Source organism: Oxyura jamaicensis, chromosome 1 (genome assembly GCF_011077185.1).
Source record: "Oxyura jamaicensis isolate SHBP4307 breed ruddy duck chromosome 1, BPBGC_Ojam_1.0, whole genome shotgun sequence".
Lineage (NCBI taxonomy): Eukaryota > Metazoa > Chordata > Aves > Anseriformes > Anatidae > Oxyura > Oxyura jamaicensis.
The window spans coordinates 126,775,980-126,802,254 of NC_048893.1; the positions used below are offsets into that span (position 1 = coordinate 126,775,980).

Here is a 26,275-nt window from a genome sequence, read left to right on the forward strand (position 1 = left end):
GGGGCATGGGAGAGTTATAAAAAGGAAAAAAGAAACCATCACCTATAAGTTTTCAATTTCATGTCCCTTTCCAACAGTGTTTGCAACTCAATGTCAGTGGCTGTCCAGCCCAGGCAGGGGTCATGGAGGGGTGAGTCAAGTGGTTGAAGGCTCACTCTGCAAGAACATCAGCAAGGAGCAAAACAAATGCAATTTTCAATTTGCAAGCTCCTCTTGCAAGGAGCTCCCAGTGCCCTCGTTCTCTGGCTGTGGTTAACAGCTGTACTGCAGGGTAGCGGAAGATGGAAAGAGTGGTTCAGTCCTACCTCTACTCAGATCCTTCTTCTGGAAGAAGGTGGGACATTGGTGGGATGTGTAACAGATTTTGATGTTCCTAGACAAACCAGTTGGCATCCCTTGGACTGCCATGATACCAGAGAACAGGATGTATTACCAGGCTACTTGAGTGTCTTCCTTCTCATGTGGCATTCCTGCAGATGGGAGGGGATAATCCTCAGGCATTCACTCATGGACACCCAAAAAGGGCTGGGGAGTCTGCTGAGGAAAAGGGCAGGGTCAGCTGTGTGAGGGGACCAGGCAACTGAGGGGCTTAGAAACATAGCATATATATTTTAGATTGGTTTCTTAGCAAGAACTAGTCTGATGCAGTCTTACGTTTTATGTGCAGGTGTGCTTCATGCTCATATCCATTGGCCAATTTCAGCTAGCAGAAAAAACCCGCAGCTACTGATTTTCTACAACTTTCATTAAAATATGCAATGAAAAACCTTTTCTTAACTCTATTGCTTACAAAACTTTTTGGCATAAAGAGAAGACAGCAGCAGTGGATAAGGATATGTTAAGACACAAAGAAGACGCCCAGAAATACCTACCTACCTACACCCTTACACACTCATGGTGGGGCTCTAGGTGATTGATGGTAGAGCAAGAAGAAGCCACCCATGGGTCCAGCCACAGTGGTGGCCCTCATGGACATAACACTGCTGTTCTCCTAGACAGCTGAGCACTATGATGAAATAAACAAATATGAAGAACAAATAAAATAAGCAAAAAGTATGAACAACATCAAAGCCAATGTGCAGTTGTGGTTGCTGCTAAAGCCGTACCTATTTTCTGACAGGAAGCTCTTCCGGCAGAACTGCCTTTCAGAGCCATTTCTGGTTTCCAACAGTATAGGCATTTGTTTCTATAACAAATGCATTTCTGTGGATGAAACTGAATATTAAAAATAAATGAGAAGCAGGAAGTAGATTCTATGGAAGGGTAACTGCAGAGGAAGAGAAGCGACCTCTGTGCGTTGGTTATTGAGAAAAAAAGAATAGTGGAAGCATTTGAAAGATCATAGGACTTTTTATATAATCACTTCTAAGTAGGGGATTGAACCATGGTATATATATAGAAGACATAGTCTGAGGATGGTTGTTTGTTCATAAGTGATCTAGGGTTAACAAAGCATTCCAAGGTTTTATGAAAGCAGTTTTAAACAAATAAACATTATCCTGCAGTATTTACAAGCTAAGCACTTCAACATTATCTCCATGCATGAGAACCTGAGAGGAAAATTGATTGAAACCCCATGATAAACTGCTTTGTTTAATTGCCTAACCTCATGGCAGCAGAGAAATGCAGATACAACAAATACTGAAAAAAAAAAAAAAAAAGTCAAATCTGAAGGTGCTAACGCATTTCATCACCCAAAGTGCAGTTTGTTAATCAATGTAGAGCACCTAAAATATTTCTGCCCCAGGAGTTTGCCTTTAAAGTGGTATCTGGCGAGTTTTTTCTTGAATAATATCAAAATGAGTGAGGTTTCTTTTTCCAACATGAGGTGACATTATCAGTGCAGAATGAGGGATTTCTGTAGCCCTCAGGCGGTTCTTTGAAGCCTCCCTGGGCTGCGGTCTGTTCACCAAGTAAGCATCCCAAACACTGCTGCTGCTTCTGGATTCCTCTTCTCCCCACCAGCTCACCAGCATTTTTTTTTTTTTTTTTCCTGAGTATTTTGTCTGCCTTCCAAACACATCCTGAGGTCCACAGATCTAAACCAGCTGTGGTTTCATTCAGTGCTAATAACATTAGACTGAGCAAAGCAGGGCCGTGTTCTTGGGGAAAGAAGAAGACTGCTCTGGGATCTTTTCATGAACAGGAGGCCAACAGGGAGCTCCTCCATTGTCCTTCCTACCTGGCCAAAAAGGGATGGTCCAGCCTCCATGACCACTTCACTCTGGGTGCAGAAGTGCTGCCACACAGCCCTGCCTACCAGTTCAGACTCAGACCTCTTTACTGGTTTTTCTCACTCTGAATTCATTACCACCATCTCCATGAAGAAATTCTTCCTAATGTTCAATCTATGGATGTCCAATGTCCAATTCTTCCTAATGTCCAATCTAACATCCTTCTCCCCTCTCCCCCAACTTGAGACTCTTTCTTTGCATCCTCTCATTGTCTTCTGAAAAAAGAGATTGACACCCTTCTTGCTGCAACCTCCTTCCAGTAAAAGGTGTTTTACTCCAAATTCCAAATGTCTCCTTAGAATATTTTCATTTCATAACAGATGTTGCCCTTGCTGCTAAGCTCCCCTTCACCTCTAATGCTGACCTCATTGGCTTGGTTTCCACAGCCAGCTGAGACTGTAGCAATGTCACCTCTGTGAGGCCAACCCCAGGCCCAACTGTGTTGGCTGCCAAATGATCTGGGCACCAAGCCCCAAAAGCATATCCCCTACATGGACTACCACCTCTGCCCCACCTCCTCTGGGTCATTTTATATAGAGGAATGGACAAGACACCGACTGACTTCACATTTTGTTGGGCTGGTGTCAAAATTAACCTTCTTTCCAAAGAATGTTGTAGACAAATTATCAGTGAAGCTCTGGGTGTCAGCAACCTCTCTCCCTTTGCCTATGTCATGAGCATTGCTCTGCACAGATGCATATGCAAGTGTAATGCACATATGTAAATGTATTTCCCAAACCCACAATAGATACAAGCATAGATACATGTGTGGCAGTAGCTTGTTTGAAAGTATCTATCTGTTTGCAAAGGGGGAGAGCTAACCGTATAAAATACCCAAGAAGAACAGTATCCTTTCATTTTACTCCTGCAAAAGCATTGTGCAGGATCTGTGAAGTGAGAAAGCATTTCACGTCTTTAAAGGCAAATATTCTCACAGCAGCATCAGCTATGGAAACAGCCCAGATGATTTGTACAGCAGTAAGGTTTTCTTTAAGTGAAGATTAGCGCTGAAGCTGCAGTATTTGTTTTATAGCATCATAACCCATTTTTCAGGAAATTCTCCCCATCTATTGCCTCATAAACTGTCAATAGCATTCCCCTATCTCTTTAAAACATAGTACTGACTCAGTATGTTTGGAGACGGAAAGCTATTTTGACTTACAGGTTCAATTCCTGTTGACTGAAAAGGGAAGAAGAAAATGCAGAGCCTGAGAATGGAAACATGTCTGATTCCAGAAGTAAATGTCATTAAGGAATGGATGGCATTTGTTCACAAGCTTTTAAAAATATTTTTCCCAGCTAAGGTTTAGCTCTGCATGTATTTTCTAGCGCATGCTTCCATAAAGACAAATGAATCTGGATGCACTCTTTGTTTCAGCAGCTCTATGAAGCAGCTTTCTTCTTGGCTGGGATCTCAGAAGGGAGCCTGAGCAAGGCTTGTATGTCCTACTATCCTCAGCGAGACACCTACAGGATCTCTGTCATCAAAGCAAGTGTAGCTATCACTTCATCACCAATTTAGCCAAAAGGGGAATAGAGTTATGCTTTCAGGGATGCTAATTTATTTATTTATGTATTTATTTATCTGTTTATTTATTCATTTATTTTCCCACCAAGTTATTCACAGTTCAGATTTGATGACTTCAAAATTTCCCACATCATGGCTCTGTGTAAATATAATGGAAAATGTGAAGGGGAAAGTGCTGCTCAGATACAACAGGGAAACTGTTAGTGGTCATCACTGTGGGGCAGACCAGGATAATGCTAATAAAACAGGAAACTCTGAGAAAGACGATGATGAATGGGTTGGATACATCAAGACCTCTCTCTTCCCATCACCACACTGTTTCAGCAGCTCAGTTCTGGAGATATTTCTGCTGAAGGTCATAGGAGCATAAGGCTGGGAAAAATTATCTGGTTCTCTTCTTTCAATCCATCACGTCTTTCCTGTGACCGGGTCTCTCATGGAGGACAGCATGTAGACAAGAGAAAATAGGAGGCTTTCTTAGTGAGGGCCTGGCCACCCAAGCCTGTCTGTTTCCAATGCCCTGCAGTGGCAGTCACTTGTCACTCTTCTGCAGGAGCCCACCCTGTGCGGATTTCCATCTCATGCCTGTATGTGCCAGAAATGCTTCACAGTGTAACTGCTCCTTCCTACCTCCTCAGCAGCAAAACTCATCTCCAGGGAGACGAGAGTTTCATGTGTGACACTTTAGCTGTCTTCCAGCAGCCTTTGGGCAGTGATTACAAAGGATATCAAATGCCCTCTCTGATGCAAGTACACTCATTGCCTTTCCACCCTCTAACACTGAGTTTGTTAAGGAATTCAGCTCTTCATGCTGAATCTCCACAAACATGGAATATTAAGAGTTTTGATCAAACAAGGGTTTTCAAGCTATAGATCACACCCTGTCCTGAGGATGGTCTTTTAAGCCTGAAAAAATGCATATTGAGGTGGTCATCTGGAACAGAAACCACACCATACATTTTCCATCTTGGTTGGTGATAACTGTACTTGAAATATGAAATTGCATACAGGGGGAGGGTTAGCTGTCAGGCCAGCATCCTGACAGAAGTAAGGAGATGCTAGAGGGGTTGCCAGGTGAAGATCAAGCCTACCAAAAGTGCCAGAGAGGGACCCTCTCCAGGCCTTTCCCCATAAGCAGGGGCTGTCTAAGGTGGGTTGGGGAGGCAGACATCAAAGGAGGGCATGTCTGGCTGTGCTCACATCAGCATCAGAGCAGCCTGGTGTGATTGAGGGAAGCCCTGAAAAAGCAGCCATGTTTTAAATGATCTGAGGCTCACTCCTAGCAAGTATTAAGAGATTTCCTACAAGCACTGGAGCTGATCTGGGGATTTCTTTAGCAGCTGCTTATTTAAAAATCGGCCATTGTCCTTCCTTAATCTGAATTCAGATCAAGCCAGCTAGTAATGTTTCTGCTATCATCATTAAATGAGTTATTTTTAATTCCTTTGTAGTAAGGTGACATATACGATGAATATGGGGTCATAGCACAACCTTGACACTGAATTGTGAACAACACGGGATTTCTTTATTGAGCATATCAAGCAAGGGATTCTTGCAGTGCATTGCTACAGGTATAAAGGGAAGGTGCATTAATTTCAGCAGTTGGGAGATCTTTTTAAAAATTGGTTTTCTTGCCCATCTTTTTGTCCAGATTCTTATACCTCTTTACAGCTATTTTCAGAATGAAAGGAAAAAAAAGGGGAAAAAAAAGAGTAGATGCTACACAGTCTCAGTCTGGTCAGCTGTGCTTGCTAGAGTGTAATTTTCACGTATTAATGTGAATAGAAGACAGCTATAAGTCTGCAGCTAAATTTAAATTTAGGTGTCAGAGCAATGTCATTGCTACTTTGAATTGTATGATATTGCTTTAAAATTAATGATTATTAAAGATTACTTGTTCTGTGTTTTTGTTTGTTTTACTTTGTTTTGGTTTCTTTTAAAGAGCAGGTTCCATTACATTTATAAGTACAATAACCTAATGTCAACAAACTGTGTAACTACAAACATTTCCATCCTAGCACCGAACATAACTTAGCCTGATCTCTAAGATTAAGAATTTTAAGGGAAAATAAGTGTTCTCTTCAAATACCCCTAGTAGGATGGCAACAGGGGGAGAATGATTATGTTTATTGTTTGTAATCAACTACATCACAGTTGAAAGTTAGTTTTGATTTACATATACTGCCCACTGAATATCAAGTTACTTCTTAAGATTCTCACCCCTTTCTGAGCCTATCTGTCTCTGTGAGTCTTGAGACTAACTGCTGTTAAGTCTCTCTACTTGTAACGGGTGGTTCTGGCTAAAAATCTAATAACCCTGGTGCAGGGCAATATATATTTTTGTTATTTAACGAGATAAGAAGTTCTAAGTCTGATCTAGGCCCATGTTTGGATTGCCTAATAAAGGGTTCTTTTGATGGTAGGGCATGTATTGTGGTGTAGAAAGAACTGAAAAAGAGAAACATTACTGCACAGTTGTCTTCATGAAGAAATGTTTGCATTGCAGATCCCTAGTAAGAAGTGATAAATTCTTCATCGTGCAAAGACTAAGAATATAGCAGAATAAAATTCTCTGAGGATCCTGTGCAGTTGAAGCTCTAAAGGCTGTGATTCCAGTGCTGCGATTGCAGATGCGTGTGTGTAAAGAGATACTGTACATGGAAGATCTATACTCCATGACAAATGGTAGCTGTGGTTGTGTCTTTCCTTTGGGACAAGGCAGAAGAATGACTCTTCATATTCACTGTACTTTGCTTAGGCTAATTACTAGGAACTACATGAATTTGCAATGAATTTGCAATAAATAATTTATCCAACATACCAAAGTCTCATTTTATATTCACTTAGAGCATTATATCTGCAAAAAAATGAAGGACTTAACAACCATGCACAAACCTTTGAAACTAGGCGTGGTTTGGGACCCTGACTCTGAATCTCAAGACCCTCCCAAAACCCCAGTGGCTGCTGAGCTAGGATCAGAAGTGTGTGCTGACAGACCTGACTTCCCTTACCCCGGGATGTATGGGGTCACCTAAATCTTCTGGCCTCTCAAATAGCTCAGCTTAGCCTGAGACATTAGTTCACAGAGTTTAGCTTTAGCTCTCTGTGGACACTTTGTCCAGGGTGGGTGAGTCAGCTGACTTAATAAAAAAAATGGTGCAAAAAGCCTTTTCTCCAAGCTGAGGATTTCTCCACTCCTAAGGAAACATGGTCAGCAGGAGTGAGACTGTGTCCCCTCTGCATCAGTCAGGCTGAGGACAGGGCCCTTGATCTCATAAGAAGGCAGTTAATGTTATCCATTAAACTCTAAAAACAAGCTCAGCTGGGGACTTCAAATGGTGACTTAACTTCCTCTTCCCCATTCTGCATCTAGACAGCATTAAATAGACTCATTGTACCCATAAACATTTTCTAAACAGATGCATTAGGTACTATCTTCATGATGACCTTTTAAAGCAGAACAAAAACCTTATGAAATCATAATTTGTCACTTGCAATAGCCAAAAGCTGGGTGAAAGCCCAGCTTGTGGGAGGCTAATTTGATGAATGAGAGCAGAATGGTGATGATGGCACAGGAAATGGCTCCATTTCAGTGGTACAAACTGCTTGGTCGCCCTTTGCCATTGATGCTGAATCTGCAATGTGCTCTCCCCTGGTGGGTACCATTTGAACACCATGTGTGGTTTGGAGCCCGTCAAGGCTTGGTCTTACCTTCAACCAGACAGGCTGGCCTCCGCAAACACTGCCAGGAGGTCACAGAGGTTTTCCAGGCAGTGACTGCGAGTGAGCACGCTGTCCTTATGCTTTGTCCCAGCACTGCTGCAGAAGTGAGGGCTATTGCTTAGAGAGAGGACTGTAGAATAACAACCGTGGTGAAAGTGTTAAATAAGATAATCAGTGCAAATAAGCTTGATGTCAGAAGAAATAATACTGCTTGGAGTTAGGGCAAGTCCAACATGCAATGAACTGGCACTTGCTCCATCCATATGGATTGATCCGTGATTTGGGTGGCAAATGGAAATGATGCAGTGTTGTCCTTTGAGTGTGCTGGCTGACTTTAATGCTGTGCCAAGAAATAGTATGTCTCTTCAGAGGACACAGTTATAGAGCCTAGCTTGACAGAACTCAGAGGAATCTTCCTCAGGGATTTCCATGGTGTGTGGGAGCAGGATGTCTCTGTGCAGCCTATGGAGCCCCCAAGTCCCCCCTTTCTAGAAATAAAAGATCGGAGGCCGTGTTGGGCAGGCTGGCCTCTTCCCATGGATTTTCCATGGGGCAAAGGTGATCTAGGGTGCAGCATGTAGCTGGCGTGCACAGCCCACCCTCTTGAATCAGAAATAACTTCTTATTCGAGGTCTGATTTAAAGTGTGATGGGAAAAAAAAAAAAAAAAAAAAAAAAAAAAAAAAAAAGCCGAGTCAGAAGCAATCTCTTTCTCCTTCCCCGTTTCCTCCGTGGAGGCGATACCTGTTTGTATGCAAATGCGAGTGCAGCAGCAGCTCAGGAGAGCGGGGGAAAGCTGCCTGCCCCAATGGCCCAGACAGCAACATTCCTCCGGACCCGGGGACGAGGGTGGGGCTGGAGCAGCCGAGGGAAGAAAATGTCAACATCTGTCTGTCACTGCACGGCAAATGGCCAATTATCATTTTTTTTCTGCCTCTCTAAGCTCCAGGCAGACAAAGCCGCCGAGCTGCTGGCTTTGTTGCCTGCACCATTTCCCACCACCGCTCCACCTCTGATATGCTAATGGCAAAACCGAACGGTTTTGTGCAGCTCAAAAGGATCTTTGGGCACATTCACTGGGTCAACAATCCCAACTGCTGCGCAGGGGCTCAGCCTGCTGCGCGAGAAGCCTGGTGCCAAGGGCTGCCCCTCCCCCACGCTCCTCCTTTTTTTTTTAAAAAAAAAGAAAAAAAGAAAAAAAAAAAAAGTGGAATTAACCATCTGTCTGTCTTGGTACCCAGAGCCTAGCTGAACAAATTGTGACATGATATACTCCTATTGGATACTTTCTGGGCCGGCATGTGATAAACTGGGTTGGGCTTTCCAGTGCAAACCCCTGCCCCACTTAAATGCAGCTCATTGCCCCCTCTCCGCTTCGGGGCACCGGCCACCTCCCAGCAGCAGAGCAGCTAGGTAGTGCAGAAATACTTCTGCATTTGTACAGATGTGCTGCATGCATGAGAGCAAAAGTAACACTGACAAACAGTCTTTTGTTTAGGAAATAAACCCTGTCATACATGCAACCTTCGGTGCAGAAAGCCAACTTGATGACCTAATCCTGTTTATTGTGTAGTGGTAGTAAGGCACTTAGGTAGTAATTCTAGATCTGGTTGAAGAATAATTGCAGAGGGCTTGTTGGGTGGCTAGTTTCCCATTCACTGATGTTGTGGAAGTGCCAGGGGAATTGAGCTGCTGGGCAATGGAAGACAAGGTGCTCGTAAATCTGTGATAGATAGATTTTGGAGTATTTCTTTTCTATAGTTAGTCACCTGAACTAAGTGTGAACTTTATGAATGGCATACCACTCCTTTTGCTGATGCTCTACTAATACCATTATCACTTTATTAGAGAAAAAGCAAGTTTGGCAAGTACTGCAACTATAAAATCCGAAGCAGTTTTGTGAGCAAGCTCATGTATAAAAGTTTGGTAATATACCATCATTACTCAAACCAACTATGACACATACGAGCACATCTACTGCAGGAACCCTATAAAAGCTGCTGGACTTAAGGCCCAATGGCATGAAATAAAAGCTGAATAAACAAAGCAGTTAAATAGTTCAATGGCTTCCAGTTGACCCTGAGCAGAGATCTGTGTAAAGCTGGGTGAATACTGAAGCCAAGAGAAAGGAGACAGTTGTGTGTGTTGTTTATGAGCCGCAGTTCTAATATAGCCTGCATGATAAACAGTGCTGTAATAACAACTGACCTCTGCCATAACTTGCTTTCTTTCCCTCTTAGATCCTGCTCGTGGGCAGTGAGAGAAAGGTGGGTTGATCATCTGGATCCAGAACCAAACCACCATGAAGGCTCATACTTATTTATCCCTCCATGGAAGAATTAGCAAGATGAATATTTTCTTTCTCCTTGCTTTTGGAGATGTTCGGCTTTGCTAACTTTTGCAGCTGCTTAAGGAGGCACTTATGCCTCATGCAAGCCATGGTCTTGCAGCTCTTTGTCAAACGTTTGCACTAACTAACCATCACCATGGTGTATCCTCTGCGGCAGCAGTCACACAGACCCTGGGAAGTGCTATGGGCCATGCGTTCTGCTGCTTTACGGAGCGGGACTTTTATAAAAAGCATGCACAGCATGAAGGAGGAAGCAGATGCAGAATTTCTGTGCACAATCCTCTCCAGTTCTTGGCATTTGGTGGATGGTTAAAAAAAATGGATCTGAATAGTGTGAAAATCTATTCATCCTGTATTACAGAGAATAAATTATTTCATGTTGGTGATATGCTCTGTGTTGTCCTGGCTGTACCCACCTATGCTGGCATGGAGGAATGCTTTAGACTTGCAGGCTGATCAGAACAGCACTCTGTGGTGGCTTTCTGCATGACACAAACCACAGATTTTAATTGAATCACTTTTTTGTCCAAAGCATAATTTCTGATTGTGCTTGTACCTTTGATGAAAAGAATCCAAACTGGATTTATGGGAACAAAAGGGCAGAAAATCTAACACAAATGTAAGTAAATATGCTGTCCCAGTGGCTTATTGCTGCATGTGTTGGAAAACTGGCTTTATCCATGGTCTGGTATTTTCTATCTTCAGCCTCCAGCTGCTGGCTTTTGCTATATTCGTGGCTGTTAAGGTCAGAAATCTTCCCTGCATGTAAATGCCTGTCTTTGCCCTGAGACAGATGCGGGGGCCATGGAGCTTGCTGTGAGTGTTGTCCCAGGGGATGTGCCCCCACCTCATATCAGAGGGCAATGCAAACCTGTGTGAGCAGGCAGGAGATTTGTGGCCATGTTCCCCACTGCTCCCCTGCCCCACAGCTTCTCTCCTGGTCCCCAGGGCCATGAAGAAGCCACTCACAATTGGGGGAGCACAGGATGGCCCAGCACCCTTCTGGGCATGTGTCAGCTCTTGTGGGGCAGGCAGTGCTCAGCAGAGTGGGCTCCATCCTCCTCAGTCCTCTCCCATTCCCTGTAAGGTGGCACCAGCTCAAGTCATCTGCAAAGCTTTTCTTTGATAAACTAAATAGTTTGACTTTCATTTAATCTCTCAGGCTTCTGGGAATTACTTTTGTAGCTCTTCCCTGAAACTGCTTGAATTTTCTAACAGAGGTTTTAAAGCCCAGGCACCAGACCAGGACAGACACTACATTTGTGGTAGGGAGACATTTGTGGTAGGGAGAGGTGGAAAACCAATGTTCAAATCAAGTTTAAATGTTTTATACTAAATATTTAATTTTCATAAGTTTTGTTGGCTTGTGTGAGAGCTCTTGCTACCTAAGACAGAGCATTTTTTTAGACTGTTGCCAGGTTTTTAGTCTTTGCTAATCTTCCAGGGATTCAGGCATATTGCCTACACATGACATACTGCCTCAAAACACATCAGCAAGGGAAGCAGTTAGTGACATCTAATGAACTTTCCCTCCACTACAATAAAATAACAGCTGCCCCTTTTAAATATTGTAAGCATTTCTATTTGCTGAATGATAGCAGATTTGGAGGAAACCAACAATTGAATGGCTTATCTCTATTTGTAGATTATTACTGCAATGCTTTCAAAGCTATAAGCTTTCCTAGGCTTTGCTTCTCTAAAATAAATTGGAGCCAGGGAGTGTGTGTTTGTCTCTGCGTGGAACCCAGCACCTTCACAAAGCTGTGGTGGCTGTGGGTCTGGCTTCCCCATCCCTCATTTTTGTTGGACCTTGTACTTCTCCAGAGAGTCTCCCCGGGGTGGCACTTGCAGGCAGGGTGACTTCGTCTGCCCCAGCAGAACCGCTCGATGGGAAGCACCTACTCAGCTGCATACCCATGCTAGCATCACCTGGCTGCCCTCCTTCCCCTCCCCACCATTCACGCTGCAGTGAGAGCCACCTTCAAAATCAAAAGAGGCTTGAGCTTTAAAATAAGTGAGAGCAAGATTTCATTTACGGCCGTACACTAGCAGAGCTGGGCTTTCAGAAAAAAATCACAAAATGTAGATCAGCCACGGGGAGTTATGCCTGAAGTTATGCCTGAAGACACCAATCAGGGTACTAAATAAAGTCTAAACCTGTGGGAAGAAGCATCTGCTTGTTGCCTGTTGTGCAGAGAGCGCTGAGCACCGGCCAGACACAAAACAGCCTTGTGCGTAGCTGAGAAGCCTATTGTTTCCCAAAGGCTGCTCATACGACAGCCAGAGTTGTGTCTGACCTGTGAAAGGCCTGCCTCCTCTGTTTCATCTGCAATTTTAATAGCTCTGGTTACGGTAGCCTCACAATAATAATAATAATAATAATAATAATAATAATTTTCTTCCTCTTCATAGGTTTAGAAGACTATTTGTGGGGAACAGCATGCATACAAACAGATATGCATGTATAAATGTATATATCTGCAGCTACATAGTCATACACACAAATATTTTTTTTTTTTTGATGTGTTTTTTTTGTGTTTTTTTTTTTTGGTCAAGTACATCCCATATACAGCCCAAATATGGAACATATTTGCAACATTCATTGCTGAAGTCAGTCACAAGGCACCAGCAAAGAGTAGAAAGCAAAAGAAACAAATAAATATACACTCTTTTTCTTTCCCACTTAATAGACATTGCAAGTGTATTTAAACTGTTCAAACCACTCCCATAAATTCAAAGCAGCAGCATAGATATGACTGTGCTGTGAAATAAGGCATAAAACTTCAATATAAGGATGTATAATAATTTCAAAAACCCACTTTTCCTTTTGTAGACTATACATAATAACAGGTTTCCAATTTCCATTTTAGTGGATACTGTGGAGGTGAGAGGGAATGTTTATTTTAGCTACTGGGCAAATCAACACCATTTTAACTCAAAACACAGAGGCCCTGAGTTATCAATTCAGCATTGGCCCAGCACCTGCCAGAGCTGGGATCTGCACAAGATGCCTGGGGCCCCTGCAAGTTCTGGCTGTGGCTACAGGAGAACCAGCACTGTGTGGATAAAACGTTTTGACTCACATCTTTTGAAGGTTGTTTAATGTAAACTGGTTGAAATAGTTCAAAAAATCAGGTGACCAGGGTGAAATTCTTCTCGGAGGGCAGTTATCCTTCCTTTTTCAATAGGTTGATCACAACTGTAAAAACGTGTGATTAATTTAAGACCCCATGAAAGCCTATAAGACTCTCTTCACTATTGCTCTTACCATTATTTCACAGGCTATGGACTGGACCCGAAGTTTCTAAGACCTCAGTGTAACATGACAGAATTGCATTCCAGCTTTTCAGGCTACATTTATACTGGAAAGAATATTCCACATTTATTCAGGAATGGCCCACACTAGGTTTGAACTCCTACTCAAATGTATGAGCTGAGCAAGAGCAGGGGCTGATGCCATGGGCCAAGCAGTCCCAGTCCACAGAGGAACAACACTCAGTGCAGTCCTGGCTCCTGCTCCAGGCTGGGATTGGAAGCACTTTCCTTCAAACAGGGTGGGGTAGAGTGGGGCCTGAGCTGTGAAGAATGGTTTGGGGTGTTTTCCCATAATCTCTGAACAATCTTGCATGACTGTTTTGTAGAGAGTCATTGCCAGCTACCTGCTCTGCCCTCTGCTAGGGGTCACCACTGTCACAGAGTCAGCGAAAAGGCATCTCATTCCATGTCATCCTGTGCCTAAGCACAAATCACTGATGGAGCTTCTTCAAATATATTGGATGGTGCCTACAGACCATGTTGACCTCTGCCAGCCCTGCCATGGGAGGAGCAGATGGGTAGAGGGTCTGGAGTTAGTTCTGGGGACCAAGGGCATCTTCAGCCACCGCATCAAGGTTCACTTCTAAGCTGAGGGACTATCCATCCCAGGCACAGTGCCGATGAGTACTCTACCTTGTAACTCTGATTTACCATGGTATCTGCTTTGACTTCTTATTGTCAGTACAAAGTAACAAGGAATCTACCTACATTGTCTCTGCCCTCTCTCTTCCTTTTGCGCTCGTGGCTTTTCTAGCAGTAGCTGCCTGTTTGTGGTTTCCAGCATTCAAAGAAGAAATTGCACACCTGGGCACAACGTGAAATCTCTCTCACCACCATCTCTTTTGCTGCATTTATCCCTACAAATATAAATTGCTAAAAGAGCAGATGGCCTGGATATATAAATTTTATTACAGGTAACAGAAGAGGGGCTGTAGCAGATGAGAACATGCAGTGCTCATGTTTTCCTAAACGGCCCAGTGGTATCTTTAAATCAGGAAGAGGGAGGTCTGGTTTGCAGTGGGATCACCGAGACAGCCCAGAGTTTCAGATGTAATTCACACCATCAGGCACAGCATATAGTAATCCTCCTTGATGATGTTTTATGCCTTGGAATCAGTTTCTGTCTGTTCTGATTCTGGTCTGTGAATAATGGAAGGCAGCACTGCCAGAGGAGAAAGGATAACCTGTGCTGTTAACTCCGCTTTTTTGGTAATTCCTTCCTATCTTATTCTGTTTTCTTGTCTCTTGTCAAGCCCAGTTCTTCTTTATTTTGACACAGCAGTTTGTGAAATACAAAGAAAGAACACTGACATGTTCCCCTCTCCGATTGTCTCTGTGTGTGCATGCACCAAGAGCGCGTGTGTTGTGTTCAAGGACTGCTAAATGTCACACAGCTGAACCAGAGCACTTCAGCCACGTGATGCTGACAAGCTGCATTCATGCATAGCACATGCCTTTCCTTAGTTCAAAACAGATGTCATTTCCCTTGAAAGATCCTTTTCTGGATCCCCTGAAAAAGGAGATGGGTAATTTTATTTTATTTTTTATAGCTTCAGGTTAATAAGTATGTTCCCAAGCTGAATGGAAGACATGAAAGACAGCAACTAGATGCTTCTGAGTTATTGATCTACTTTATCTCCAAAATAAATTATGTTAAATAGTTGCTCTTAGGGCTGTGGCTTTGATGAGAAACACTACAGTGGCTACGTTTCCCTTTTCTATCATGCAGAGGCCCTGCAGCTGAATCCTACTTAGGACTGTGGATGTCATTTTTTCTCCTGACTATGCAACGTTCCCAATGCCCAGCATACTTCTTGCAATGTTATTCAGCAGGACATGGTAATTAAAAAAAAATCATGTGTCCTGTATTACCTCTAGCATGCCAGAGTTGGATTGAGCACCCCCATATAGGCAGAAATGACTCTCAGAAAATGATTACCCATCACTGTTGTGGTGAACCATGCTGCTGGGTTACTGAGAGGACATTAAAGGAAAAATGTACTTTTAAATGCATATCAGAAAAACTGGTAGAGAGACAGAATTGTCATCTGTTTACTTTGTGTGCAATGCTTTTTACACCGAGAAGGAAGGTTAGACTTGAGCAAGCATGAAGCAGAAAAAAATAAATTTATCAACAAAAATGCTTGCATGACTATTAGTATGCCTGGGGAAAAAAAGGACATTTTCCAACAGATGAAATTAGTACTGCATCTTTAGCACATATTTCACTTTGCCTTAAAAGGAAACAGGTACTGTTTTGAATTAAACGAGATGTTTGCAAGATTATATACATGTGTTTCATTTGTACGGGTTTAACACAGAAAGATCTGGGGGAGAGAATGGGGAGGTAAATATATTTCTGGCTGCCAATACTTATGCTTCTAGGTAATTTTAAGGAACGGGCTTTATAGTTGCTCTGTGTGCTATAAAATTCCTTCTTCTCCCATTTAGAAATTGCCTTTGTAACACATGACCACGAAGGGCTCTTCTACATCTCTCCTCTAGCTCAGTAAAATTGTAGTCTGCAATAAAGCTTGGTCCCTTTTTGTTTCGAATCATTGCTGTGATCAGTCACGTGGATTAGTTTGCTGGACTGACGAGGTTGCTGCAGGAAATCCAGAAACCTGCACTGTGGTGAGCATGGCTGCATGCCCCTGCCTGGTGTGCTGCTGCAAGGAGATAAGGTAAACACGAAGGTTGTGCTCTGGCCTCACCTTCATTTTGGTCCTGCCAAATAACCTCAGTTATGTCCATCTTCTTTCTCTCCTCATGCCTCTCTCACCGGTTCAGCACGTAAGCTCTGCGGAGAGCTATGCTACATCCTGGGTCACTGCTGTCATGCAAAGCATGAAGCCTTGCAGAAGCAAGCAATCTCCAAGGGTTTAAGTGTCTTTGATAAAGTCCCAGTTTGCATCTGATGACCACTGTCCCTCTGCTCTGCTCCTGTCCTCATCTCTGCCCATTCACCACCTCCTTCTCCAGGTGTGCCAGCAGCAGCTGAATGGCCATGGCTGAAGGTGTTAATTTTAATGACAGAGAACTGCACCTAAAAGACAAAACAGGGAATGGTGGGATTATTTTCCCCTGTTACTTCAGGGGCTGCTGTTGAGTTCATCCTAAAATTTTATAGCCTGGTTCATCAGCTGTACCCAGGTTTGAGAGCAATGGAGCCATCCCATGCTGCACCCACAGACCACTTTGTGGGCCAGCTGATTTCCCCACTTCAAAAGGAAACCAGTGGCCTGCTATAACACTTTTAATTAACTTTCTGTGCTCAGAAAGCCTAAATTGGCTTTGAAGGAAATAGGTCAGTTTACACAAGTAACGAATTTGGCCCTAAGAACATAAACAGTTATCTGTAAAATGTTGGTTTTCAGTCATTTCTTTGGACATGTCTTCACAGTGAACCAGACAACACTATAAAAGATCTCAGCCTTTTGAATGTCAGTGTGGGTGATGAATTAATTATCAGGAATTGTACAAGCTTTTGTTAAGCATAAAAGATTATTTACAGCAAGCTATTTTAGGTCTGAGCCGCAATGGGAACAGTCTGACTCACCTACACTGCCTCCTATTAAATCAATCCAAGTAACTAACATGGTCATCACCTTTGTAGATGTTTTATGTGGAGGAGGAATACTTTTTAAAACTTGGCAACAGCTGTTATTAGCTGAGAATATGATCCTTCCAGCAGTGTTTGTGTACTGAATTTATTAAGGTTATTTTAAACTTGGATGACATCTTCGGCATCCTCTACTGTATATTACGGCTGCCCCAATCAAAGAACGCAGCTGGATTTCTCATCCTGGTCTTCAAGTCATAGTGACTCTGTACAACAAAATCAATAAACTGAAATGGACTTATGGTAAAGCAGTATTCACTTGGTATACACAATTTAAAGTATCAGCTCCTTTTTTTTTTTTCTTTTTTTTTTTTTTTTTTTTCGTGTGTGTGCCATTTTCAAAGGCCTTAGCAAAATGAAAGTCTTTACTTCAGAAGAGCAAGAGAGATGATTTTGCAACATTGCTTGAAGGTTTTGAGTTTCACATCCCAGAAAAACAATAGGGGACATTTAGTCAAGGTATAGCTTTGACTGGTCCCCACCTCCTGTAGATGCTGAGTATTGAAAGGGGGCCCCTTAGGGAACAATCTGCCCTGTTGTATGCCTGCACCTCCACTTGCAAGGGCAGGTACCCAGGGGGAGAAGGCAGCTGCAGCTCCTGGAGCCTCCACCCTGCTCAGCCACTGCTTGTGCTGATGTGCTGCCCTCTCCATCACTGTGACTGTGCTCTGCTCCAACCTGTCGCCAAAAGCAGTTAAACAGGCACAAATAATAAGATTAAAAACAAAACAAAACAAAAATCACCCACAAAAAAAAATACTGTCAAACCATGAATGCTTCCTCTCCTTTCTGCCTATATATATATATATATTTGTAGCCTCAGGTTGAAGAATCTGTCCAATTACAGATTTAGATGCAGGTGAGCTACAGGCTGCAGTCGGCTAGCAAGGCAGCTTTAGCTGCTTTGTCGTTGTTTTCTCACTAAGGGAAAAACATGCAAGCACTTAGAGTAGCTGACTACCAAATCCAAAGAGAAAGAAGGAGCTGCTTCACAGCTATTGTGCCCTGCTGGGGGAGTGCAAAGAGTATTTGCTTTGTGGGGAGGGTAAAAGCTGGGGAGGTGACAGACACGAGAAAGTTATCTTCCTGAATGTGTCAGGAGTGCTTTATTTGTAGAAGAAAGTAAGACATGCTATAGGGGGAGGAGCACATACCAGGGCTCTGGCAGAAGAGGATCAGTCATGCAGATGGGCCGTAACTGAGAAGAGTGAGCACAGAGAAGTGAAAGGAAGCTTGCCCCTAGAAAGGGAGTGAACTAGTGGGCACAGTAAATTTACATCTGGCACTCACCTTTGGAGGAGGAAATGAGTTACCAACAACAGAAACAACAGCAAAGAGTCACAACAACTCCATTCACAGGACCACAGAAGTGACAGCCGTGTCTAGGATGTAGCTGTGTCTGTGTGACTGGGGGGCAGTGCTGGTTGAGAGACAGCTGTGCTGTCATGGGAGTTGCACACAGCAGGTTGTTTCGAGGATTTGAGATGAAGTTAATGTGCATACTGATGCTGTTCAGAGAGATGTCATCCCTTGGCTGCTGACGGAGATCCAGGGAATGCCCTTGTGAGGGCTCAGCACCAGAAAACTTGGCCAGGAGCCTGACTGTGGCAAAAGCTCCTTGAGCTTAAGAAAATGGCTGGAAAGGTTTTTTTTTTTTTTTTTTTTCCTAGAGCCTCAACCAGTTGTGGTGATGGACATCTGAAACTGCTGTGAAGAGCATCCTGTCAGGCAGCTCTTGCTGTATCTCAGCACAGCATGAGTCTGCCTGCTGCAGTCCACAGAGAGGTTCTGCACCTGGAGATGGAGCAGGACCCTGTGGTCACCTGCTTTCCTTGGGTCAAGCAAGGTCCCTGTGAAAATGCCAGAAGCACTCCTGTATGCTTCCCCAAACCCCAAACTCTCAGGACAGGTGACTTTTTCCTCTGGAAACTGCAACAATTGGGAGTATGAAGGGGGAAGAGCATTTTGGGACAGAGCTTGATGAGTACAATTGAATCAGAAAGTGCAGAGAAACAAGTAAAACATTAAGGACCTGACACATGTTGTGACAGCCAGGATAGACAATAGGAAAAATCTATTAATTTATTGATTCACATGGAGGAACTTCATTCATTACAGTTATTCCCATGACAATCACAGGCCAAAGCTAAACCTGGAGTTTGAGATCTCCAGGCTGACTCCTGGTACCTGACTCCTGAACGTGATTCCTGTTGCAGAAACAGCTGATCTTGCAAAGCAGCTGGGACAACCAGGTGCACAAGATGTGATGCTGAGACCTCTGTTTGAGGAAAGCCCTCTTTCTGATGAATTTCTGAGGGACTTTCAGTGACTGTCCCCTTGATGTGGAGCTGTGCTCAGGCTCGCTCCCTGCGGACTATATGGGAAGCAAGCAAAACAAATACAGCAATGTCCTACTGAATCTGCAGGAGGCATGAAGCCATAGCTCTGGGAAGTAAACAATCTCACACATCTCAGTGGGATTATTACCTCCTCAGTAGAGAGCTAACAGCTCAAGTAGGACCATGATGAAGTATTTTGCTTTTGATCACTTAGAAGATGAATCCATCTTATCCCATGGTATCGAGCCACCTCTCGTGTCTGCAGGTGCTCACAAGCCCAGCTGCACAAACTTGCATCTTCACACCAAGCAATTTAGATGTAATTGTATCTCATCAAGGAGAAAATCAGTAGCACTCTGCAAACTGAGAATGTGGGTAGTATTAAATATGTCGCAGTTAATATCAGGATAAACAATGTGCAGGCTGTGGAGAGAGATTTTCCACAGGGGTTTCTTTCTCACTCCTCTATTATTTTTTTTCTCTTTAATCAGTATTTTCAGTGAATACTGCACAGAAATCCTGTGGCATATTTGCTAAATTTAGGTTTTTGCAGCAGAAGACATGCATGGTCCTGACTAGGAAGAGTCAGGAGGTGGTTAGGTGGCACATGCCATAGTCACAGATGGCTATTAATGGCTGGAGCCCAGGTCTTTCCTCATTTGAACAACAGCAATACTAGGAGTTGGTGCTAAGCCTTGCTGAGGAAATAGTATTGGGGAAATAGTACTGGGGAAACAGGGATTTTTTTTTTTATTTTTATTTTTTTCATCTGTTTATGAGAGGGCAGAACAGGTGGCTGCAGGACTGGATGCATGGTAGAAAAGGCAAGGGTATTGGGGAGCATGGGGCAGGGGGTAGGTGTCAGCAACCTTCAGGGCATATGCACCTTCAGAGCTGGGTCCTGAGCATGGTCTCTGAGATGAAAACATCTGGTCAAAAAAATTGAGGCTCATTTAAAAAGTCAATATGCAGGTAAAAAAATGTAGATGTGGTTGCAGATATGATGAGTACTTTATGTGACATTTTGTTTGAAGATTATGGAAAACAGTAAATATAAAAGTGTCAACTAATTTCAGAAGCTTGAGTTTCATTTGAGTTCTGGTCATTTGTATCCTTTTTTTCTTCATTACTGTTTTCTGTTTCCTTCAGCTGCTGTTAAGGCACCTCTGTAGTCATCCTTTGATTTTTTTATTTTTTTATTTTTGGCTGCATTTCACAATAGCAGCTCTTCCCTTTCCTCTGGAGTGGCATTTCTGCCCTGCTCTGTAGTGGTTCTTCATTAACTGGGGGATCACACACACAATTCCTGGATGTAGTTGCATCTGCTTACCACTGCAATCCACTTGCCTGGCCCTGTTATTTGTCATACTCTGAGGCCCCTAAAATAATTTCTGAACATTCCCCACTTGGCTGTGTGTGAATCAGACCTCGGTGTTTTTCTGAATATGTTTTTCAACAGCAGAGCCAGAACGTAAACAGAGAATTTTCACCCTTAATGTGCCCTTTTACAGCACCGCTTCTCACAAGTGAAGTTCATAACGTCCTGGTGCATGCACAGCAAGCATGTGGAGGTGAGCGCCCCATGCTGATAGACAGCTTTCCTGGGATCATGTCTCAGCCAGCATACAGTTGGAGATGCACTAGGAACTCCAGACACGATGGTTTTCCAAGCCTGTAGGTCAGGATGCTGTAATATGAAAAAGAAGATTGAAGTGCTATTTAATTATATGCCTTAGATGGGGACGTAGGGAAGGAAATTATTTGAATGAGCCTGTTATTTTGCCATAGTTAGTTACTGGTTGTAGATAGGCTAATCAGGCTAGCTAGCAGCTCTGCAGGGTGTGATGCTACACTTTTCCTCCACAGCCTAGACCAGCTCTCAGCTCCATTCAGTTAATGGCAATGAAAAGGCTGATTCAGAGAGGATATGCCATGCATTGGCTTCACAGACTCCTGGTTGTAATTTGCAAGGGACAGCAAAGAACCTGCCTCGCCAAAGTCTTTATTTACGTGACTGACTTTAGAAGGGGGGAAAAATCTTTAAGCCATAGCTTGTCCCATTGCACCCCTGTGGTTCAGCAGTCGGGTGTGTGCAGTGTTCACACTGGGCACATGCACGTTCAGCAGTGCAGCCCGAGCAGCCCTGGTGGTGACCCCCTTCCCCACGACGTACCTTCTGGGTCTGTTCTCCCAAAGCATGTGGCTGAGATCACTCTACTGGGGGGAGGGGGAGGGGGAGGGATCGGCAGCTCTCATCCTTCACACTGTTTCAGGCAAAAGGGAAATCTTCCCTTCAATCTTCTTTCTTTAGCTTACCCTGTCCATCAGCTATTATGCATCTCCACAGAGTTCTTTGTAAATCCTGATTCAGCAATGTATTTTTGTGAGTGCTCAAAATTAAGGCTATTTTCATGGGGTATTTGAATTAGGATTTAGGAACTCAGGCTCTCTTATGTTCCTCATTAAAGATGTTGTGATTTTACCTCCAGTTGCAGACATATTGATTTACACTTGGAAGAGAAAGGGAAAATCAATGACTGCTGGGCAAGCTGTGTGCAGACGAGGTCTGTGAGAGGGAGGCTGAAGCAAAGCTGCAGCCATTTTGAGACTCTCAGATCTTCCCCTACGCTCAGTCTTGAAAAAAAATAAACATAGTAATTTAAATCAAGAGGTTTAGTATTCTCCGGTTGTAAGCCACACAGCCTACATCACATCTCTGAGAGCCGGATGGCAGTGATCGATGACTAGCCACTTCTGCAAAAGCAGCCTCTTCTGGGATTCACCGTGTTTTCGTATTCCACTGGTGAGACACCTGCTATGTTATATATTGATTTCTCTTTTGTTTGTCAAAGGCATATTTTGTGTATGAGAACTAATCCTCTGATCCCTACAGGAAAAAGAACAAAGATCGTTCGTTTCCAATGAGCTTTAACTGAAAACCCAGTATGCCTAATTAGGTGACTTCTTAGCTCCCTAACCATGCAGCCTTTGAAGCAGCAGTGTGCGTGGGAGCAGGATGAGGGCCATGGGGCTGTTTTGGACCCTGGTAGGTTCCCATGCTGGGATAATGCACAGCCAGTTCGTTAGCCTCCCTGTGGGCTGTGGCACTGCTTCTTGCCTTGCCTGACTGCTGGCCACTGTCTGTCTGCCTGCCTCTGACTCCTTCACAGAAGCAGCCCATGGGACTGTCTCTCATCTCCCAGGTACATCATGATCTCTCTTCCAAAAGCTCATGGTTTCTTGCACTGGCACACATCTTTCTCGGTCAATGTGATGCACCAAGTCTGAGAATTCTCCAAGGCCCCGAACACTCTTTACGTAGTTAACACAAGAAATGTGGATATCTTGACAAAAGCTGCACAGATTTCCTTGTTTCATTTTTGTCAGGTCTCCAGAGCTTTTCTCTCACTGAGAGTGAAGTCTTATGCAGTGCCTTGTTCCTTGTTTCCCCCTCCTTTTACCTTGGACTTCTCCTTTGTGTTCTGCTGACTCCTGCAAGAGATCTCTGCTGCTGATGGAGGTGCTTATTTTTTTTTTTTTCTTTCCCCATTTCCTTTTTTTTTTTTTCCCTCCTTTCTGTCTGTCTTCATTCCAGAATACTTAATTTGTAATCTCTCGTCAGGTGAATTCCTAATCAACCACATAAAGCGAGCCTTTTGCCCACCGAGGCGTTGCCTAGCTACAATCTGCCTGGAGTTCAGGACTGAAAAGCTGCCTTCCCTCAGGACTGAAACCATAGCTTTGTCCAAAGGTGTGCCGCATAAATGGACGGTCATCAAAGTTTAATGACCTCATTAGTACTCATTTGCCGAGTGCAAAAGTGAGCACTTTCGCTTTTTGTGAGGTTTAGATCAAAACAAAAGTAACAGGGAAATGAAAAGGCAAGGGAGACTCATTTTTAGACACCTTGCAGCCCAGGCTGGACAGAGATGAACAGCTCTGAGCAGACAGCAGCAGTGCCTGCTAGTCATAGACAGTTTTCAGCATTGTTATGAAATTAACCCCCTGAATGTATATAACCATCCCCATATATATGGGAGGTCAGTGGGAATACACAATCCAGTTAAGAATACATTTTTCTCCAGTTTCAGATAATGACAGCAAAATGACCTCAGGTCTTCTGGAAATTAATGGATGTTTGACCTTTGTATCAGACTCATAGAGGAAGAGTTTATCTAAGAATGACTGACTCCCAGAGTGAGAAAACTGTCCTTCGGATGGACTGTGTAACATAAACATCAAACCTGTTGCTACTGTTATTGATGCTAATGGTACATTTTTATACATTAGGATCAAGTGAACTAAATCTTTGAAAGATAGGTATGGGCAAATTCAAAGTCAAGTCCATTATCTGAAATATTCAAGTGCATTTTGCAGTTTCATGTAAAGCCCCTCCGGGCCCTAGGGTTCACTGGTGAGGTTCTTCTTGCCCAGTTTGAGTGACCTGAAATGTAAGTGCCATGAATGCCTAAGTCAAAGGCTTCCTTCTCTGGTCAGAGAAGACAAAGGGTAGTGGAGTCCATCATCCCTGTTCATCTGCATCTCAATTTTAGGGAGCCAGGGTGACTGAGGCTAGCTGAATAACTTATAAGCAGATAGAATGGGGTGAATCTTATTCTGAGGGATTAGTAAATTGCTTATGAAGTGAACGCTTATCAAAATGTTTGTAGAGAGTTGTAGCCATGCTGCAAATGTCATAATCAGCTAGCTTGAGTAGAAGAAATATGCTAGTTCAGGCACAGCATACCAATGTAAATGCAGAGAAAGTCCTAGGGGAGAGAAAAATATTCAGTTTTGCTTTCACTGCTAGTATGTCAGAAATAAATCTCTGAGAAAATGGGAGGAGAAAACTGAGAGTCACCACAGCTGTATTTAGCATAAGGAGTTGTATCTTTGTTACAGGAAAGCTGCGAAACAGTTTTGAGAGGGGGCTTTGCAGAGCTCAAAATGCTACACAGCCAGGGGGAGAGAAGAGAGCTGGCCCACCCAACAGGACAGCTGAGAACCTGAGCACTTAGGAAAAACCTACTATAAAATTGAATTTATAACTCAGTTTTACTGGTATATATTTTTCCTGCTTTGTAGCTTTTCCTTAACATTTTTTTGATATCCCTTGTTTTGTTAAGAGTATACTTGTTTTCTTAGGTTTTGTTGATGTTAGTGACAATCTCTAACAGGTGTGAAGTGCTTTACTACTCCAGGATTGACTAACCCAAAAATAAACTGGTACTTGACAATGAAGCAGATACAAATCTTCAAGAGTTAAAGAGCAGAAAGCATAGGTCAGTGTGGAGACTGGTAGCATTGAGGCTCAGAACACAAAACAAGCAAACTAATGTTAATAAGTATCCTTCTGGCATGGCAAAGGTCATGGAAAGATACATCTGATGGCTGCTGCTATCTCCTCCTCTGAACGTTTTTGAGACTTCAGACATTTTCCCTTCCTGTACAAAGACACCACTAGGCTTTCAAAGGCTGTCAGGACACATGGGAGAGACCTTGTAGCTGGTACCACTATCTAGAGCACTGAGGGAGGATATTGAGAGGTGAAGCTTGAGGCATTGAGCTTGCTTTGGATGAGCAAGGGCTTGACTTGCCATCATCCTCTTCCCTGGTTGGTGCCCTTTGCATGCTGGCTCCCCTCAGGTGGGGTCTCAGTCACCCTGCAGAGTCTGGATAGCCTTGCTAAGGAAAAATGATGCAAGATGCAAGCTCCTATGAAGATTTTGGGGGTGGGGGTAGGGATGTTGTAACTCTGTACTGAAAAGTTAGTGATCTGGCCTAGTCATACACTATTGGACCAGACTGGGATTTTTATCTTTGTGACTGTCATGGACTGCTCCTCAGTGGGACCTTGGCAGGTAACTCAGGAAAGTGAATTGGTCTATAGTCACTCTGCACAGAACCACAGATCCAAAATCTTTAGGGATCCACACCATGAGACAAGGTTGACATTATTGTGTTAGCTGATGTCCTCAAAGGAGGTAGGACAGTCCATATCCCATAGAGTTTTCCCTAATTGTCTCTGGATTAAGTGTTTAGAGGATAGATTCAATGCATATGTCTTTCTGTAAGGCAGATCTTGTGGTATCTACAGTCTGGCAGTCTCAGTTATGTTTTTTAGTTTACAAAAGAATACAGAAAAAAAACAGCGATTTTCTGTAGGATGCGTTGTATGGAAACTCGGACTAAAGATCACAGTGGTTTCTTGCAGTCCGGCTTATGAATTGGTGAACATGGAAGTGGTTTCTGAACGGGGCACTGGAGGAAGAAACCAGGATGGTCTCTTGAAAGTGTATTGAGACGTTTGAAGAGATCCAGCCTGATAGCTGCATCACAGAGCCCTTTGAGGTATCAGTTGCTAAGCATGTATACATGCTCCACATAAATGGCTTGACAAGGTACACATGGACACTCACCCTCCTTCCCCCACAGAACAGACAAAGGAGGTTCCCTAAATGAGCCTGCATACCATTTCTTTTCTAAATATAGGATTTTTTGCCAGCAATGACAGAGAAGCTAGAGAACAGCTTCCTCTGTAAGAAACCTTAACCAGCTAAGCAGCTTGATTAATTACTTAGGGATTTCCCTTGGGCTGTTACTAAGGTAACAGGAGTAGAAGTGTTTAAAGATGGCTGAGTGTGCTGTGTGCACTGGAGGATACGCAGTGGATTTTCAGCAGCAGCCTGCATTGTGAATTTTATGCAACGTTAAGGTAGAAAATGAAAAGTGCGTGTGTATGTACATCTATCCATGAAACTGAGGAGCCCACACAGCCCTGTGAATTCCCGGATGTGTGTGCTGGACTCAGAAAAAAAAAAATACTTTGGCTTTCAAGAGGATGTAACAGGACAGAAACAATGATACCCATTTAATGGGCACAGGGCACACCTCTATCCCCAGACCCACAATCCCTTCATTTTGCTGCCTGATTTAGAAGTTTCTCTCTCTCACTCACTTGCCATGTTTGGAGAGGGATCGTTGGCCCAGGGCTAGCATCTTGCTCTCAGGGTGGAGGGTGGAGCTCGGGAGGAGCTGCCCCCACATGCAGCCTCCTGCCCCACTGTGGTACCCGCCATGGCTTGCTTTGACCTGTGGCGTGGCATGGTGTAACGGCAGGGTGCTGAGCAGTGGTGATGCATGAGTTCCTGTGGTTTTGTGCTCT

General features: G+C 43.5%; 1 long non-coding RNA gene across 3 annotated transcripts in view; it reads left to right on the forward strand.

Annotated features, from left to right (window-relative positions):
- LOC118169821 overlaps window positions 1-13,596 on the forward strand; it is a 54,144-nt gene extending 40,548 nt beyond the window's left edge. For 2 of the 3 annotated variants that reach the window (XR_004752307.1, XR_004752332.1), the window contains exon 3: window positions 9,725-9,831. This is a non-coding gene — a long non-coding RNA (uncharacterized LOC118169821). Of the gene's footprint in view, window positions 1-9,724; window positions 9,832-10,366; window positions 10,454-13,115 lie in introns of those variants that run through there. The other variant, XR_004752312.1, reaches the window with a different exon arrangement.
- The last annotated feature ends 12,679 nt before the right edge of the window (window positions 13,597-26,275 follow it).